At 41.7% G+C, this 16,050-nt stretch overlaps 1 pseudogene; it reads left to right on the top strand.

Moving 5' to 3' along the window:
• The first annotated feature begins 3,009 nt into the window (after positions 1–3,009).
• Positions 3,010–14,918, top strand: LOC148101132 (uncharacterized; annotated as a pseudogene).
• The last annotated feature ends 1,132 nt before the right edge of the window (positions 14,919–16,050 follow it).

Below are 16,050 nucleotides of genomic sequence, written 5' to 3'. Positions count from 1 at the left end.
GCTGAATGATTTCCTTTATTTACTACAGCAGTTTGTCTTTAAAATGTAGAAAAACTGACAAGTACTGTTGAAATTGTACTGTCATATAAAGATATCTCTGATAACTTCTTTACACTGACAGAAATTGTACTGGTCTAGTCCACTTAAAGTGGTCTGTATGTGACCAACATTGTAAATGAGTTTGAATGAATTTGTAAAATGTAATACAAATACTTTCTGAATTTAAAAAAAAAACAAACTAACAAAATATGTAATTTTAACATTATTTTGTTACAGTTTCAGTTGTACGTGTTCACTTTTAAATTACCATTTTTCAGTGTTTATAAAACAGTAAACTGTAAATTCAACAAGGACATTTGATATTTAAAACATATTCCTACTGTAAAATTAACACTTTACAGGTATATATGTATTATTTACAAGATGTTGATGTAAATTAAACATTGCTTTTTTGTTTTTCTATTTACACATTTTTGATGTCAAGATTTTACACAATTTTACTGTTAATGTCACAAACATTTTTTACAGTGTGGTAGAGCAGATCAACTACTTATTGAAAGGTTGATGGTTCGATTCCTGGCTCCCCCAGTCTGCATGCCAAATATCCTTGGGCAAGATGCTAACACCAAGTTGCTCTTCGATGTGCTCATCGGAGTGTGAATGTTTATTAGTTTGCACTTGACTTTAGAAGCGCATGTATGAGTTGGTGTGAATGAGGCATGTTGTATACAAGCTTTGAGTAATCCGGGAGAGTAGAAAAGCGCTAAATAAGAATCAGTCCATTTACCATCTATATTTGTGTGTGTGTGTGGAAGTGTTTTACTTGCATTATGTCCACACTGCAGAAGACAGTTGTGTCCAAATTCATGGGCTGCATCCTCCTGAGGACCCGGCCTTCGCGGTCTACGTGGGCCGGGTCCTCAGAAGGTCAGGTAGGCCGGAAGTAAACGGCTGGGGAAATTGGACGGTCTAGCCTTCAGATTTGCGTCACCGCTGTCTCGGTGGAGTTTAATAAACTCGACCGTCTGCTCCTTGCTATCTAAAATATAACAGGACACTGGCGTAAATTCTCGACCGTCTCACACTTCTGTTTAATCAGTTTTCTGCTTGACGTTTATTCAGCTGTGTGAAAACCACCCGGGGGATTAATAAAGTTTTATTTTATCCAATCAAAATCTAATAACTTTAATCTCAGCCAAACGGATTTACTCACGAACAAATAAAACACTGAAAAAATGCCCAACAATAACATTTTTAGGTTGTCTAAGTGACTTATATGAAGTCACTTAGACTCAACATAACACCATTGAGCGTATATTGGGATACATCAAAGAGAGGCCTGCTCAAAATGAGACCCTTGAGCGAAAGTTGGATCACATCGCAGAACGGATCACTGCAGTTGTGAGGTCTCAGAATCAAAAGAATGACAACACCATGGAACAGAAGTTTGATACCATCATGGGGAGGCTCGCGGCTCTCCAACGGGAGATTGAGAGACCAGTGTCAGAGTGTTAAAGAACAGCTTTGAAATTCTTCTGAGCTGCTCGCATAAAAGAAAAATTCAACGACATCAACATGCGGACACCACGGCACCAGCTGCGGATCCAAGGCTGGAGCCGAACAAACACTCCCTGATAACGACTGTGTGATGACTATTCTTCCCATCCCATGCAAGGCCACCTGGGTTGGCTAGCAGACTGTTTACTTAGCCTGGCAGGGCGGAGGACACTATCTCAGCTGAACTCTGGACACGCACACACTTACACTGATAAGCACGCAGTCATCCCCCTCCCTTTCCAAACGCCTTCGATGCTTGTTTCCTGTGGGGGAAGACGGCGGGTCTGTGTGCCGTGCTGGAATGGTAGCGCTGTGCAGGATGACTGCTGTGTTTCCTTCGGATTACTCCTCACCCCCTACCCAACCCTGTGGCTGGTCACGTGCTCCAATGTTGTACTGTGGACATTTATGTGCTCTCTGTGCAGAGGAGTTTTTTTGTTTCCTCTTCTCATGCTGTCCTCCCATAAGTGCCAGCATGAGTAGAGGTCTCTTTTTTTCCCCTCTTCTACTTTCCCATTGTTGTGTACTTTTTCAGTGTTTTTCTGTAACGCTGCCGATCTCCGACCTGTATTCCCATGTGATGTCTATGTTGTCGGGGGGTTCTATTCCTCTGCGGGGCAACCTGCATATGGCCAATAAAGCATTCATTCATTCATTTATTCATTATATATTACGTTTAACCTGAGTAGCGAAACTCTGCTTCAGTGACCCTCAAGCTCCCGGCGAGCTATCAAGCTGGTCGGTAACAGATGCTCTGAAAACGTCCAAGCACTTTTACAAATATGCGATATCTTGATAAACCGAGCAGATATTTGATGTTTACATAGCCACTTTCTCGCCTGAAAATATGTACAATAAATAAACAAGTTTCTTTTATGACCCAGAAAGATTAGTAAGAGTAATTTTAAAACTTAGTAGCGGCCGCCATTATTGGAAACTGGAGTTTGGCTGGGCCGCGCTATGAATTCTGGGATATGGTGGGCCACGAAGGACACACCCGACCCATCCTTCAAATTCGGGGAAAAGGAGGACGCATTTGTCGGCTGCATTCGGAAGAGTCTACGAATTTGGACAGCCTTCGGCGCGTCGCTGTGACGGAGGGCAGTGATGATAATGGCATTGTCCAAAATGTTTCTCCTGAATCGAAACAGCCACAAACTGATGTGTCTCCATCACGATCCTCTTCATCCCTCGAAAAGGTGAAGTATTTTTCAGATAAAATAATAACTATTGATTATGTTGCTTTCATAAAATTACATCACCTATTATTAATCACTTTTTTTTTTTTTTTTTGCATTACAGGAGTGTAGTACAAATTCATCCAACAAAAGTGACAGTAGTAATGCTACAAAAACTCTTCACCACAGCAGCCATTTTTTTTCCATTGACCACAAAGACTGGCAAGACCTAAAAAACAAACAAACACACAGAAAGGGAGGCTTTTCAAAAGGTATGCAGTGGACTGATGTGGTAGCCACTGGCATTAAGTCAGTACACCCATTTTGCAGTTTTGGATTTAACCCTTTAAGACCTACCATAGAACCAAGTCCGCCAGAGCTTATATTATATTTTTACATGCTGTGGAGCCATTTTTGGGAGCATTTCAAGTTGCTATACATCAATACAGCCATTACAGCCCAGTTTTTAATAATATGTCTGCATTAAGTGCATAGTAATTACATAAATTGCAAAAAAGTGCAATAAACTACAAAGAAATTGAAAATCGTTTTGGCTTTTTTAACATGTATTTCTAGTTAGAGAAATTTAAGAGGCTTATGCCTCAAAACTGTAAATACAAAAAAGTTGCACAAAATAGTTTCCCGCCACAGGAAATTTATTTTGAGTGTCTTCATAGTTTTATTTTTGAAATACACCAATTTTTATACACTGCAGGAAAAACGAAAATAAATATTATTGTGCAAATTTGCAAAAAAGCAGCATATGCATCAAAATAAACTATTTCCAGCAGTGCAATATGAGTCCTAAGCATCCCAGAAACCACACAGAAAGTCATAAAGTCAAACATAACTTTTAAAAACACCAGTATAGGCTCATGAGGCCCTGATGGTATAAAAAACTACATTTCTGCGAAAATGACGTCACTTCCGGTTTCGGGCAGGTCATGGCGGACATGCAAAAGTTCGCGCTGACGTCTATTCCAACGTAGGAAGTGTTATGAACAGCTGATCGGATCGGCAAAGCGTGTTTCTGGAATATTATGTTTTTGTTCCTGCAAGTGCTTTTTATGCAGTTTTTGCAAAACTATATGTGGAAGGAAACTGTGACCGAGGACAAGCTGATAGCATAAGATGTAAGTACAACTCCTCCTGTTTCATATGCAAAAAAAATTATTGCGCTAGCTCACGTGGTTGCAGAGCTACCAGGATTTAAAAATAGTTACGCAAAACAGAGCGTGCCCACTCCGACCGGCTTTAAAGGGTTAAGAGGCATACCATCAACACCAGTCAGTCAAGGTCTAAGACGGCTGTATTCTCATGTACGGCATACTGCCGTTTTAAGGATTGTCCAGTGACTGTGAAAGTGGAGGGCAAAGACGAAAAAACCCTGAAGGCTGATGTGCTTATCCAAGGAGGTGAGGTGTGCCACAACACAAAGGAAATTAAAACAAGACCTGTGTGGACAGTCCAGAGATGTAATAGCGGAAAAACTTGAAACAAAAGTCTTTAGCTGGATTCTCTAAATCAAATACCAGAACAAGTTTTCCAAGCAGGGTGTCAGGATGAGGCACCATCTAAAGATGTCTTGAAAAATATTGCCTGGTCCCACAGAAAATAAAAAACAGAGACCTCATTTAAATGAGATGGTCAGTCTGCAAATGTTAGTAGACAGACAGCAAGGACTTCCAAATGAAGTCCTTCAGAGAGTGCTCCTGCATCCAAAAGGGATAATGCTGTGGTCCAAAAAAAAACCCTTTCAGTGTTTTCCCAGAGGTGCAAAGACGATATAGTATATTTTGATGTAACAGGAAGCATTATCTCTAAAGATAATGCTTCTGCTACTCCGTACTATGTGTATGAAGTTATAGTGAGAAGTCCCTTCAAGGGATCATCACCTCTACCAACAGCAACATATGTAACGCGTGACCATACCACTGCTTCTGTTACATATTTTCTTCAAGCATTTCAAACAGAGCTTACATGAATGGAAGCAGGGCAAACAAAAGGCCAGTAATGATCATATGTGATGGCTCACTTGTGCTTCTCCAGTCCATTGCTGTTACATTCTGCAGAGCAAGTTTGGAAGACCTTTTGGAGCGATACTTCCAGGTTATCACAGGACAGTTAGACACAGACAACTTCAACATACCCATTCTCCACTGGTGTTTAAGTCGCATCATGAAAAACGCAAAGGATCTTTGCAAAAAGAGCTATGTGTGCTACAGTCTGTGAGTACGAGTGTTATTTTTCTGATTTAAATATTTATGTGGTGTTAGTGTTCTTGCCCTTGTAGTTGATTGTTGAATTGCTATTTCCTCTCTATTAATTTGTGTTTATTTTTTATTATTTTCTTTTTTAGTGTTGTTTTTGCTAATGATTAAACTTTGTTTTTAGTATGTATGTTTATTGTTTATATGCTTTTTTTTCGCTATAGACTACAGAAACACTACAGATTTGGCATGCACGTATACTGGCCTGTTCTTCAAACTTGAAAGAAATGGATGGCATCATTATATGTGCAACAGTTGTTTTCAAAAGTCCATGCAGTGGACCAGAAGTGAAAAAAACACCTACGGAACCTCAAAATGCTGATCGATCAGACGGGGAATGTGGATGCTGAAGACACAGACATCATTCCAGAGGACTATAAGGTAATTTTAAAATTCTGCTTGTTGGATGTCAATGGTTGAGATATTAATTGTGTTCATGATATTGTGTGACACCAATAACATCATTTTGTAGTACATTTCTGTGTGTTGTTAACACAAAGATCTTCTTTAGTAATAAAAAGGTTGTACTTAGATGATATTTAACTTTTTATTTCAGACAGATATAGGTCATTCATCACTTAAACAGCACTTTGCCAAAGTAATTGCCAGTGCCCCCCTTGATGTGACTGGACCACCGAATGTGTACCATGCACCAGCATTCATTTCAAGTATTTCAAAGTACTTTCTACCACATGCTACCTTGTGGTCAGGAATGCTGCTTGGTATGTCTTGCTTTGGTAAATCAACACTTATATGTGGGCAGGGATTGCTCAGTAGGTAGAGTGGTGGCCCCATGATCGGAAGGTTGGGCGTTGATTCCCCTGAGGTACCCCTGAGCAAGGTACCATCCCTACACACTGCTCCCCAGGTGCCCAATGGCTGCCCACTGCTTCACTGAGTGAATGGGTTAAATGCAGAGAGGAATTTCCCCACGGGGATCAATAAAGTACACTTTCTTTCTTCTTTCTATATGTAGTTATTGAAGTGCTTTATTGATTAAAAATTCTGTTTTTCTTCAGGAGACCTTGGACGGCATGGGAAAGGCCCAGCGTACAGCTTTCTCAGTAAACTGTACAATCATGTGTTGCAGTTGAAGAAGCAGGTAGAATAAGTTAACACAGTAAATGAAACTGTGGTGGGGCGTGGTCTGCGGTGCTGTGCAGGGAGGGCGTACGCACCTGCACGGCATCCTTAATCACGCCCGCCTAGTTAAAAACACGGGGACTCAGGGGTTTGGATGTGTTGTGGTGTGATGTGAAATCAATAAAATGGCTCTAAATTATGATCTTTGGTCCCGTCCGTTTCGGAGCCAGGGAATGGAGGAGCTGGCCCAGAGGGTGGCCGAAATCATGCCCGCCTAGTTAAAAATAGTCACAACGTGCGCCACGCTTGAGATTGCCATGCTCGCCAGACCGGCCTCACCACCAGTGGCGGTCCTAGCCTGTTTGGCGCCCTGGGCGAACACTCCCTCTGGCGCCCCATCCGTGCCCCCCCCCCCACACACACACACACTCATGAAACATATTAAGGATTGTACAATAGCATAAAACTGTTGTCGGAACCATACTGAATTTCACCAGAGAAACATGAACAGACACACACACACACACATGAAGAGAGAGAGAGTAAGCGTTGTATGCAAACAGCTACCAAACAGCCATCATAATTCGTCATACAATGAGAACAGGAGAAATCAACAATTGACACTGACTAATTAATATTAAAATCTTTTACCATTTCTTCTTGGACCAACCCACATAACCCAAATAATTTCCTTAGGGATTAATAAAGTATTCTGATTCTGATTGTTTCAGGATGACCTGCTATTATCCAATGACACATCTGCTTACCTTTTGCTCATTTCTCCTCCTCTTCTTTTCTCTTTTTTCTAAACTGAGCACCTGATGGCTTTGAACTTTTCTTGTCGATCTTCCATTGGTTTTAATTTTGCACTCCAGTATGAACACAAATCCCCCAACTCGAGGATCACCACAACATAACCTAACAGACCTACAGTGGGGCAAAAAAGTATTTAGTCAGCCACCGATTGTGCAAGTTCCCCCACTTAAAATGATGACAGAGGTCAGTAATTTGCACCAGAGGTACACTTCAACTGTGAGAGACAGAATGTGAAAAAAAAATCCATGAATTCACATGGTAGGATTTTTAAAGAATTTATTCGTAAATCAGGGTGGAAAATAAGTATTTGGTCAATAACAAAAATACAACTCAATACTTTGTAACATAACCTTTGTTGGCAATAACAGAGGTCAAACGTTTACTATAGGTCTTTACCAGGTTTGCACACACAGTAGCTGGTATTTTGGCCCATTCCTCCATGCAGATCTTCTCAAGAGCAGTGATGTTTTGGGGCTGTCGCCGAGCAACACGGACTTTCAACTCCCGCCACAGATTTTCTATGGGGTTGAGGTCTGGAGACTGGCTAGGCCACTCCAGGACTTTCAAATGCTTCTTACGGAGCCACTCCTTTGTTGCCCGGGCGGTGTGTTTTGGATCATTGTCATGTTGGAAGACCCAGCCTCGTTTCATCTTCAAAGTTCTCACTGATGGAAGGAGGTTTTGGCTCAAAATCTCACGATACTTGGCCCCATTCATTCTGTCCTTAACACGGATCAGTCGTCCTGTCCCCTTGGCAGAAAAACAGCCCCATAGCATGATGTTTCCACCCCCATGCTTCACAGTAGGTATGGTGTTCTTGGGATGCAACTCAGTATTCTTCTTCCTCCAAACACGACGAGTTGAGTTTATACCAAAAAGTTCTACTTTGGTTTCATCTGACCACATGACATTCTCCCAATCCTCTGCTGTATCATCCATGTGCTCTCTGGCAAACTTCAGACGGGCCTGGACATGCACTGGCTTCAGCAGCGGAACACGTCTGGCACTGCGGGATTTGATTCCCTGCCGTTGTAGTGTGTTACTGATGGTGACCTTTGTTACTTTGGTCCCAGCTCTCTGCAGGTCATTCACCAGGTCCCCCCGTGTGGTTCTGGGATCTTTGCTCACCGTTCTCATGATCATTTTGACCCCACGGGATGAGATCTTGCGTGGAGCCCCAGATCGAGGGAGATTATCAGTGGTCTTGTATGTCTTCCATTTTCTGATGATTGCTCCCACAGTTGATTTTTTCACACCAAGCTGCTTGCCTATTGTAGATTCACTCTTCCCAGTCTGGTGCAGGTCTACAATTCTTTTCCTGGTGTCCTTCGAAAGCTCTTTGGTCTTGGCCATGGCGGAGTTTGGAGTCTGACTGGTTGAGGCTGTGGACAGGTGTCTTTTATACAGATGATGAGGTCAAACAGGTGCCATTCATACAGGTAACAAGTGGGGGACAGAAAAGCTTCATACAGAAGACGTTACAGGTCTGTGAGAGCCAGGGATTTTCCTTGTTTGAGGTGACCAAATACTTATTTTCCACCCTGATTTACGAATAAATTCTTTAAAAATCCTACCATGTGAATTCATGGATTTTTTTTTCACATTCTGTCTCTCACAGTTGAAGTGTACCTCTGGTGCAAATTACTGACCTCTGTCCTCATTTTAAGTGGGGGAACTTGCACAATCGGTGGCTGACTAAATACTTTTTTGCCCCACTGTACACCTTAGTTCACAGATTCACTTTGTCTAGGGTTTATTTCTGGGATTTCGCACAACCCAGGATTCATATCATGAATACATAATGGGCTTGGATTTAGATCATTATGAATGAAATGTGCTCTATTTGGAAGCAGCATGTCTCCCTCCCCTTTCGACGGGTTGTATGTGAGACTTTGAATCATCAAACTGTAAATTATAAATTATAAATTGTTATTGAGCCTTTTACTCCGAGTCCTAAAGTGTATATTTATTTTCTTACTCTTCTTATTGTTTGTTTACTTGCACTGCTGTGACTGGAGCCTCGTCGTCTCGTCTCTATATACTGGTCTGTATGTAGCGGAGATGACAATAAAGTTTACTTTGACTTCAGCAGCATGCAGGCGCACCGAGGGCTCTCGTGCTCACTTTTCGCGTATAGAATTTCGAAACAACATCGGTGCAAATTATAAGTCTGTATCATGATGTCTGCTGTTTTCGTGTTTGTTGGTTTGTTTTTTTATTTTGTTTTATTTTGCGAGTTGGTTATTAGATGCTGCTCCAGCCGGTCAGAGAATCCCCCGCCGCCCCGCCCTCTCCTCCCTGTGCCGCAAGCAGCAGGCGCACCTCGCAAACGGACGGCGCCCTTACTCCCAACAAATGGGCAACAGAAAACCGATCAGTGCCTATGCCGTTCCCAATGTGCGCTGGCTGACGTCGGGGCAGCATGAGTACGAGCAATTATTTTATTTTTTTTTGCCGATGCCCGTGACGCTGCCCCCCACCATGATGCCGCCCCGGGCAACCGCCCGTGTCGCCCGTATCAAAAACCGCTACTGCTCACCACCACCAGAGGCCAGTACACGCCACACCTCTGCCCAGCCACCTGTGAGCTGGGGCTCACGACTGTGGCGGCCGCGCCGGGTGCACCTGCCACGCCGGGTGCACCTGCCACGCCGGGTGCACCTGCCACGCCGGGTGCACCTGCCACGCCGGGTGCACCTGCCAGCTTGGCCTGCGCCGCTGGATTCGCGGGCGGCCACCTGAACTCGCACCTCCCCGTCACTTGGCCGGGGCCTGGGGGCGCCAGCTGTCCGGGCTGATTCCCTCTCCCACTCGTGGTGGGGGAGTAGGTTCGGCCGGATGGCTCCCCAGCCTCAATTGGGCGATGGGGGTATGTGGTGGGGCGTGGTCTGCGGTGCCGTGCAGGGAGGGCGGACGCACCTGCACGGCAATCCTTATTTGCACCACAGAAACATTACGCTGTATTGGGACAAACTGTAAATGATGTAATTACCATTTTCAGAACTACACTGAAGACAATCGAACGCAAGGTATCATGGAAAAAAGTCAATGGGACCTGAAAAGGATTCATTTTGCACGAAGGTGTCTCACTAGACTAGATGACTTTGGGCAGTTATATCAAAAGAAACATGATGCTCTTCTCCGAGAATATGGCGATGTAGGGAAACAAAGGAAGAAGGTGAGGTTTAAATAGAAGTAAAAGTTCGGGACAGATCTTGTGGGTTTTTTCACAATGAAAGTCATTCATACATATTTCTCAAATATGTAATGCATATTCTCATTCCCATTTGAAATTGTCAGTTTTTTGTGCATACTTACTCTAAAATGTCTTTATTACTGTCGTTGTGACAGTGTTATTAAAAAACTTTTTCAGAACTGCATTACAAGTGGTGAGAATGACATTTCTGATGTGATAAATCAAGGAGATTGTTTCAGTAACAACTGTAATTCAACAAAAGACAGGAAGCATTAAGCATTTTATGGTCCAATAAATGTTATTTATTTCAAAATTATACTTTTCAGTCTTACCGAGTGGACACCGAGAAGTGGAAGAAAAAAAAAGTAGAAAGCAAAAAGGCTTCTGTTACTCCTATGATGGGGAAACGAGTCAAACAGGTAAAGTGTCACCATTTTTTCATCTATGCATTTTTTTTTTTTTTTGCCTGTCCCGTTTGCCTCTTTTGCCATTAGAATTATTGTCTAAAGGCGAAGAAAGATGCCCAACGGATTTACTTTACCAAATTGACCATCCCAGCTTTGCCGTAATGGTCCATTTGATTCACCTTTTATTGTTTATTTTATTTTCACTTGCTGAATATGGGACAGACTTGACTGGGGGAAAGAAAGAGGGAAAGCTGAGAAGAGGGACGGGGGAGAAGGGCAAAAAACAAAAACCAACAGAATAAGCAGAAAAGAAAAATACATATATCGATCACCTGGATCACCTGTTGAGAAAGAAAAAAGAAAACAAGCAGAAGAAAACGAGAGCTATACAATAAACAACATCACAATGATATATGGGAATATGACAGTAAATACTAAATATTAAACATTATTGTGCAGCACGTAAGATTGAATCACAACAGTGAAGGCGGGACCAAACTATGCCCCCCCCCACCCCCACTAGGTGATGGAGCTGATCAAAGGAGCCCAGAGCAATTGATCTGATGTGGTGGCAGAGGCTGTATCAAGACTAATGTAATCTAATAGATAATTTCTATATTGGTTAGAATTAAGATTATTTTTATTTTTCCAGTTCATGAGGACTGTTTTCTTGGCTATGCATAGGGCAGTGAAAACCATATGGGCTATATTCTTATCTGTAGTGACATTATCTAAGCTGCCCAACAAACACACCAAGGGGGAAGTTGGAATGTTACATTTCAGACACTTTGATAAGTCTTCACATATCTCGCGCCAAAACTTCTGCACTGGTGGACAGAACCAAAGAGCGTGGATATAATTGTCCGGTGTATTGGTTTGGCAGTGTGAGCAGTTGTTGGTAGATGTAAAGCCCATCTTGAACATCCGATGACCTGTATAGTGCACTCTATGTAGTATTTTGTATTGAATTAATTGAAGACTGGGATTTCTGATTAGATGAAAGGTTTTTAAGCAAATCTGAAACCAGAAGTTTTGGTCTAAGTTATCTGATAAATCCGCTTCCCATTTTACAATAGGAAGTGACATTGATTCATCTGTTTTAGAAAGTGTTCTGTATATTTTGGAAAGTAATTTGGGGGTTTTAAGAGTAAGAAATTGAACCACATTTGGTGGTGTTTGTAGTTCAACTTGACCTGGTTTAAATTTCTTTTTTATTATGGATTTAATTTGTTGATATTCTAAAAATCTTTTCTTGTTGATCCCAACACAATAATACAGTAAATAATGACCAATGTTGGGCAATTAATTATATAGTTACTTCTTCAAAAAAAAGTTACTCAGTTTGGCAAACAACAAAGTTTTTGCAGCTTTTTTTTTTTTTTTTTTTTTTTTTTTTTTAAATGCAGCCAAGGCGTTTTTTTTTAAATAAACATTTCAAACTATTTACAGAACAATCAGCTGTTCTGCATCAAATCTGATGCCACACAAATTATTTGTGCCACTCCAAAAATAATTTCTGTCCACTATGAGATGAAGGAGAACAACAGCCTGATACCTGCAGGCCTGACAGCAGCAGATGTGTCACTGCTGTAACACCTGTAACATTCAGCAGTCGCCTCATTGTTCTGACACACAACAAAACTATTAACTACACTACACACTAACTACACAAGATTTGCGCCAAATGTCTCAAATCTCTCACATCTCAAAGCACCGCCGTCACTCCTAAAACTTCCCCCCGTTTCTTAACAACTAGATGCCACGTTGCCATATCATTTTTTGAGCTTTTTTCCTTATAAAACGCAGTTTTTACGGTTTCTTCCCACAGTAAATATAAACAACGACAGTATTCAGGAAGAAAACCAAACATTGCAGATATTTTATCATAACTCTGGTTTTACGTGGCCGATCAACACAATTTAAAAACTGGTATAAAGTCCACACCTTTTCCGTCAGTTGTTCTGTCTGTCCTGCTCACATCTCCAATGGTTGTACACGTTGTCATTAACGTGGCTTCACTCCACATCAGCCGCTTTGCTTGCTAAAACACCGGTGTCGGCACATAAGGACGCTGTCATAGCCTGTCAACCACGTTGATTAGCTGCGTATATACGAATGTTGGACGAATTGGCTGGACTATGGGATAAGGTGGCATCGTTCTGATCCCATACGGGAGCAGCCAGTCACTGACTAACACTGCAAAACAGAATTGTTGAAATTTTAATTTCAGGTTAGATTTTTTTTTTTTTGTGCGCAACGCAGATTTTCTGTGCGCAGAGACTGTGCCAGCAGTGTGCAATTGCACACGTGCGCAGCTTAGAGGGAACATTGCCTGCAACCACTTTTCCAAGAATACGCGCTTCTTTTGTGGTTCGGACTCCTTCTGACATTTCTTTGGAGGTGGAGGAACACCAAAGTAATTGCTTAAAGGAGCTTCTTCGACAACTTTAAGAGTTCTAAACAAATGTCTGTCCTCCTCCAGAAAATCTTATGTACGCAAACACGCGTTGCAACTTCTTATCTTGTGCGGGTTTTTATTTTGACAGCGAATGCGCACCTGCGGACCACTTATGTGCAGCCCTGGTTATTTAGCTTGTCATATTGCAGCCACAGAAATTCTTTTGTCCATGAAACCATAAAGCTGCACTTTCTTTTTGCCTTATAGTCTGATTTGTCATAACTTTTCCGTTTTGTGGTAAGCTTTTCTTTGGCTGTCACTTCTTCACCCTGACCTGTCTTATTTTGCTCAGCAGAACTAAAATATATATCCTGCTGCTTTTACACACGCACTCACATAACGCTCAGCGATTCTCTGCGCGATCAACCTCTCACATGTTTAAGCTGCGGGAGATTTCACTTGTCATGTTTGCATAGTAAGCTAACGATTGATAAGATGATGTCAGAGGAATTGGTGCGCAAATTATCATCACTCACCAATCAGTGCTGTCGCTCTCTACACACAGTTTGCGCGATTGCAAAGTGAAAGCAAAAAAACAAGCGCAAATTCAAACGCGATTTCAATATGTCACATATTGACAGTGGCTCACCGATGCCAATGACATAATTACCCAGCTACATTTCCGAAAGAATGCAAAAGCATTGACATATTTTTCCTTCCTACGATAGGCCGACGAGCATAGCAGAGATAAATTTTGGTAGCCCGACTGGAAAAATTGCTAGCCCCGGGACGTCGATAATCACTGTATTGATCATTCTTGGCTTTTTTATAATGTTATGAATTCTGTATTTATTTTGTTAGTTAAAATTTTTTATTTTTCATTTTATTTTAATATAATTTATAAATTTTCTCACCAGGATGAAAAAGAACAACCAGCAACACAAAAAAAGGATAATGTCAGCACAAGTCACGCAAGATGTGGACATTTGAGAGTGGATTACTGATCTCTGCATGTTTCAAGTGGACGCTGTTGTCAAGGCAACAAATACCAACCTACAGGGTGGGCACATTCACCCACATCTATGTACATATACAGGGTGGGCCATTTGTATGGATACACCCTAATAACATGGGAATGGCTGGTGATATTAAAGTCCTGTTTGTGGCACATTAGTATATGTGAGGGGGCAAACTCCTTAAGATGGGTGGTGACCATGGTGGCCATTTAGAAGTCGGCCATCTTGGATACAACTTTTTTTTTTTTCCCAATAGGAAGAGGGCCATGTGACACAAACTTATTGGTAATGTCACAAGAAAAACAATGGTGTGCTTGGTTTCAACGTAACTTTATTCTTTCATGAGTGCAGAAGGCGACTACAAATGTTGTGCATGCTAAATAAACAGAAAAAATGATCCCCGCTGTCTCAGGGCTGTGTGTGTTGCGACAGAGGAAAGTAATTAATGTTAGCACTTTAAACATTGTTGAGCTGGATATGGCCGTGTTGTTTGTGTTGAGATTATTCCTTGGTCATTTGGTGACAACAGGATACAGAGTCAGAGGGCTCTGTGTGAACCTGTGATGGCACAAGTGCTGACAATAAATTGTGCGTTTTTATTTTACTTTGAGGGAGAAACAGGAAGTTGGTACATGCAAGAATGAAATGTCCCCAGTAACTAGAATAGAATAGCTCTTCAGTCACTGTGCTGGGTGTGATGACCCAGTGTTTGTGTCTTTGTTTTAATAGTCTTTGAGTGTTTTCATTTAAGCTCTTAGTGATCGTAGTTCTCCCTCCCTCAGTGTTTCATCTTAGCCTGTGTATCGTCCGACTGTGTTTTCTGTGTCGGTCCATGTCGAGTCACCCTTGTCTCCATGTTGGCTTGTCTCCCCGTCACTGTTAGTTACTCTTGTCTCTGTCTCCCTGTCTGCTGCGTGTCCTTGTCGAGTCTCCGTGCCTTTCACTTTGATAGTCTTGTGTGCTTCGTTAATGTTTTCAGTTCAGGGCCAGTGGGTGACCAAAATGAAAGGGAATCGGACACTGATGAGGAAGAGGGTCGGCCACCCACAGCAGGGAGGAAGAGAGAAGAGAAGAGAGGATATGCAGCATCAAAAGGGAGGCCGAGGAGAGCCGGGAGCTTGGGTCTTGTGTGAAACTTGTATGAAAAGCATACAAAAGTGAAAGCAGATAAGATCCCTTGAAAAATTACATAAATGAAACTTGTATGTTTTGGATACTTCCTAAAACAATATATGAACGTGGCCACTTTCATGAGTAAATCATAAGCCTTATATGATTCACTGTATTTAGTAGGCCACATCTGATGCAAATCTTCTATAAGTTGTTTCTATTTGTTTCTACTTGTTTTTCATGTGGTTCAGGACACTCAGTAAACTCAAAGAGGCTGCTTTACTGCAGTTACAGGACAAAGCTCCATAAACAATGAACTTGCAAAAACAAACCAAAACTTGAAACTAAACTTTAAGAATTCTGGGAACGAGGAGCAGAGACGGGAAACAGACAGCACGAGGGGACGACACGACACTGACAGAGAGAAACACAGCGCTCAAAAACACTGAAGGATAATGAGGGGATGGGACACAGGAGGAGAGCACAGCTGGGACTGATCACACATGACAAGACTGAGGGGAGACAAGGCCAGAGACACAGACCTGACACAAGGGACCGCCAAAGTAAAATGACAAACATAAACATGACAAAAAAGAAAAATAACTTTAAAAAAACGCAGAAAACTCAAAAAACTTAACAAACACAAAACATAAACATGGAGTCACCAGACACACAGGATTAAGCTGAGTGACCTGTTCCTGCACTAGCGCTGCCACAAACGATTATTTTGACAGTCGACTAATCAGATCATCATCCATTGGACATAAAACATACAGCTTATTGCACCAGCAGCATCTGCTCTTATATAACTATCATTAGCTTACAGCTTTAAGTGTTTAAGGTATGTGCTAACTAAAAATAAAGACAAGATGATAGTTTATTAAATTTTAATGAAATTTGCAGATTGTTTCGGTGAAGTTTAATAAACTCCTTGCTATCTAAAATATAACAGGACACCGGAGTAAATTCTTGAGCGTCTCACACTTCTGATAATCAGCTGTCTGCTTGACGTTTATTCA

The sequence above is a fragment of the Neolamprologus brichardi genome, chromosome 9 (assembly GCF_056152115.1).
Source record: "Neolamprologus brichardi isolate AB-2024 chromosome 9, ASM5615211v1, whole genome shotgun sequence".
NCBI lineage: Eukaryota > Metazoa > Chordata > Actinopteri > Cichliformes > Cichlidae > Neolamprologus > Neolamprologus brichardi.
The sequence above is the reverse complement of the archived record's forward strand: the minus strand, read 5'-3'. Positions and strand labels throughout refer to the sequence as shown.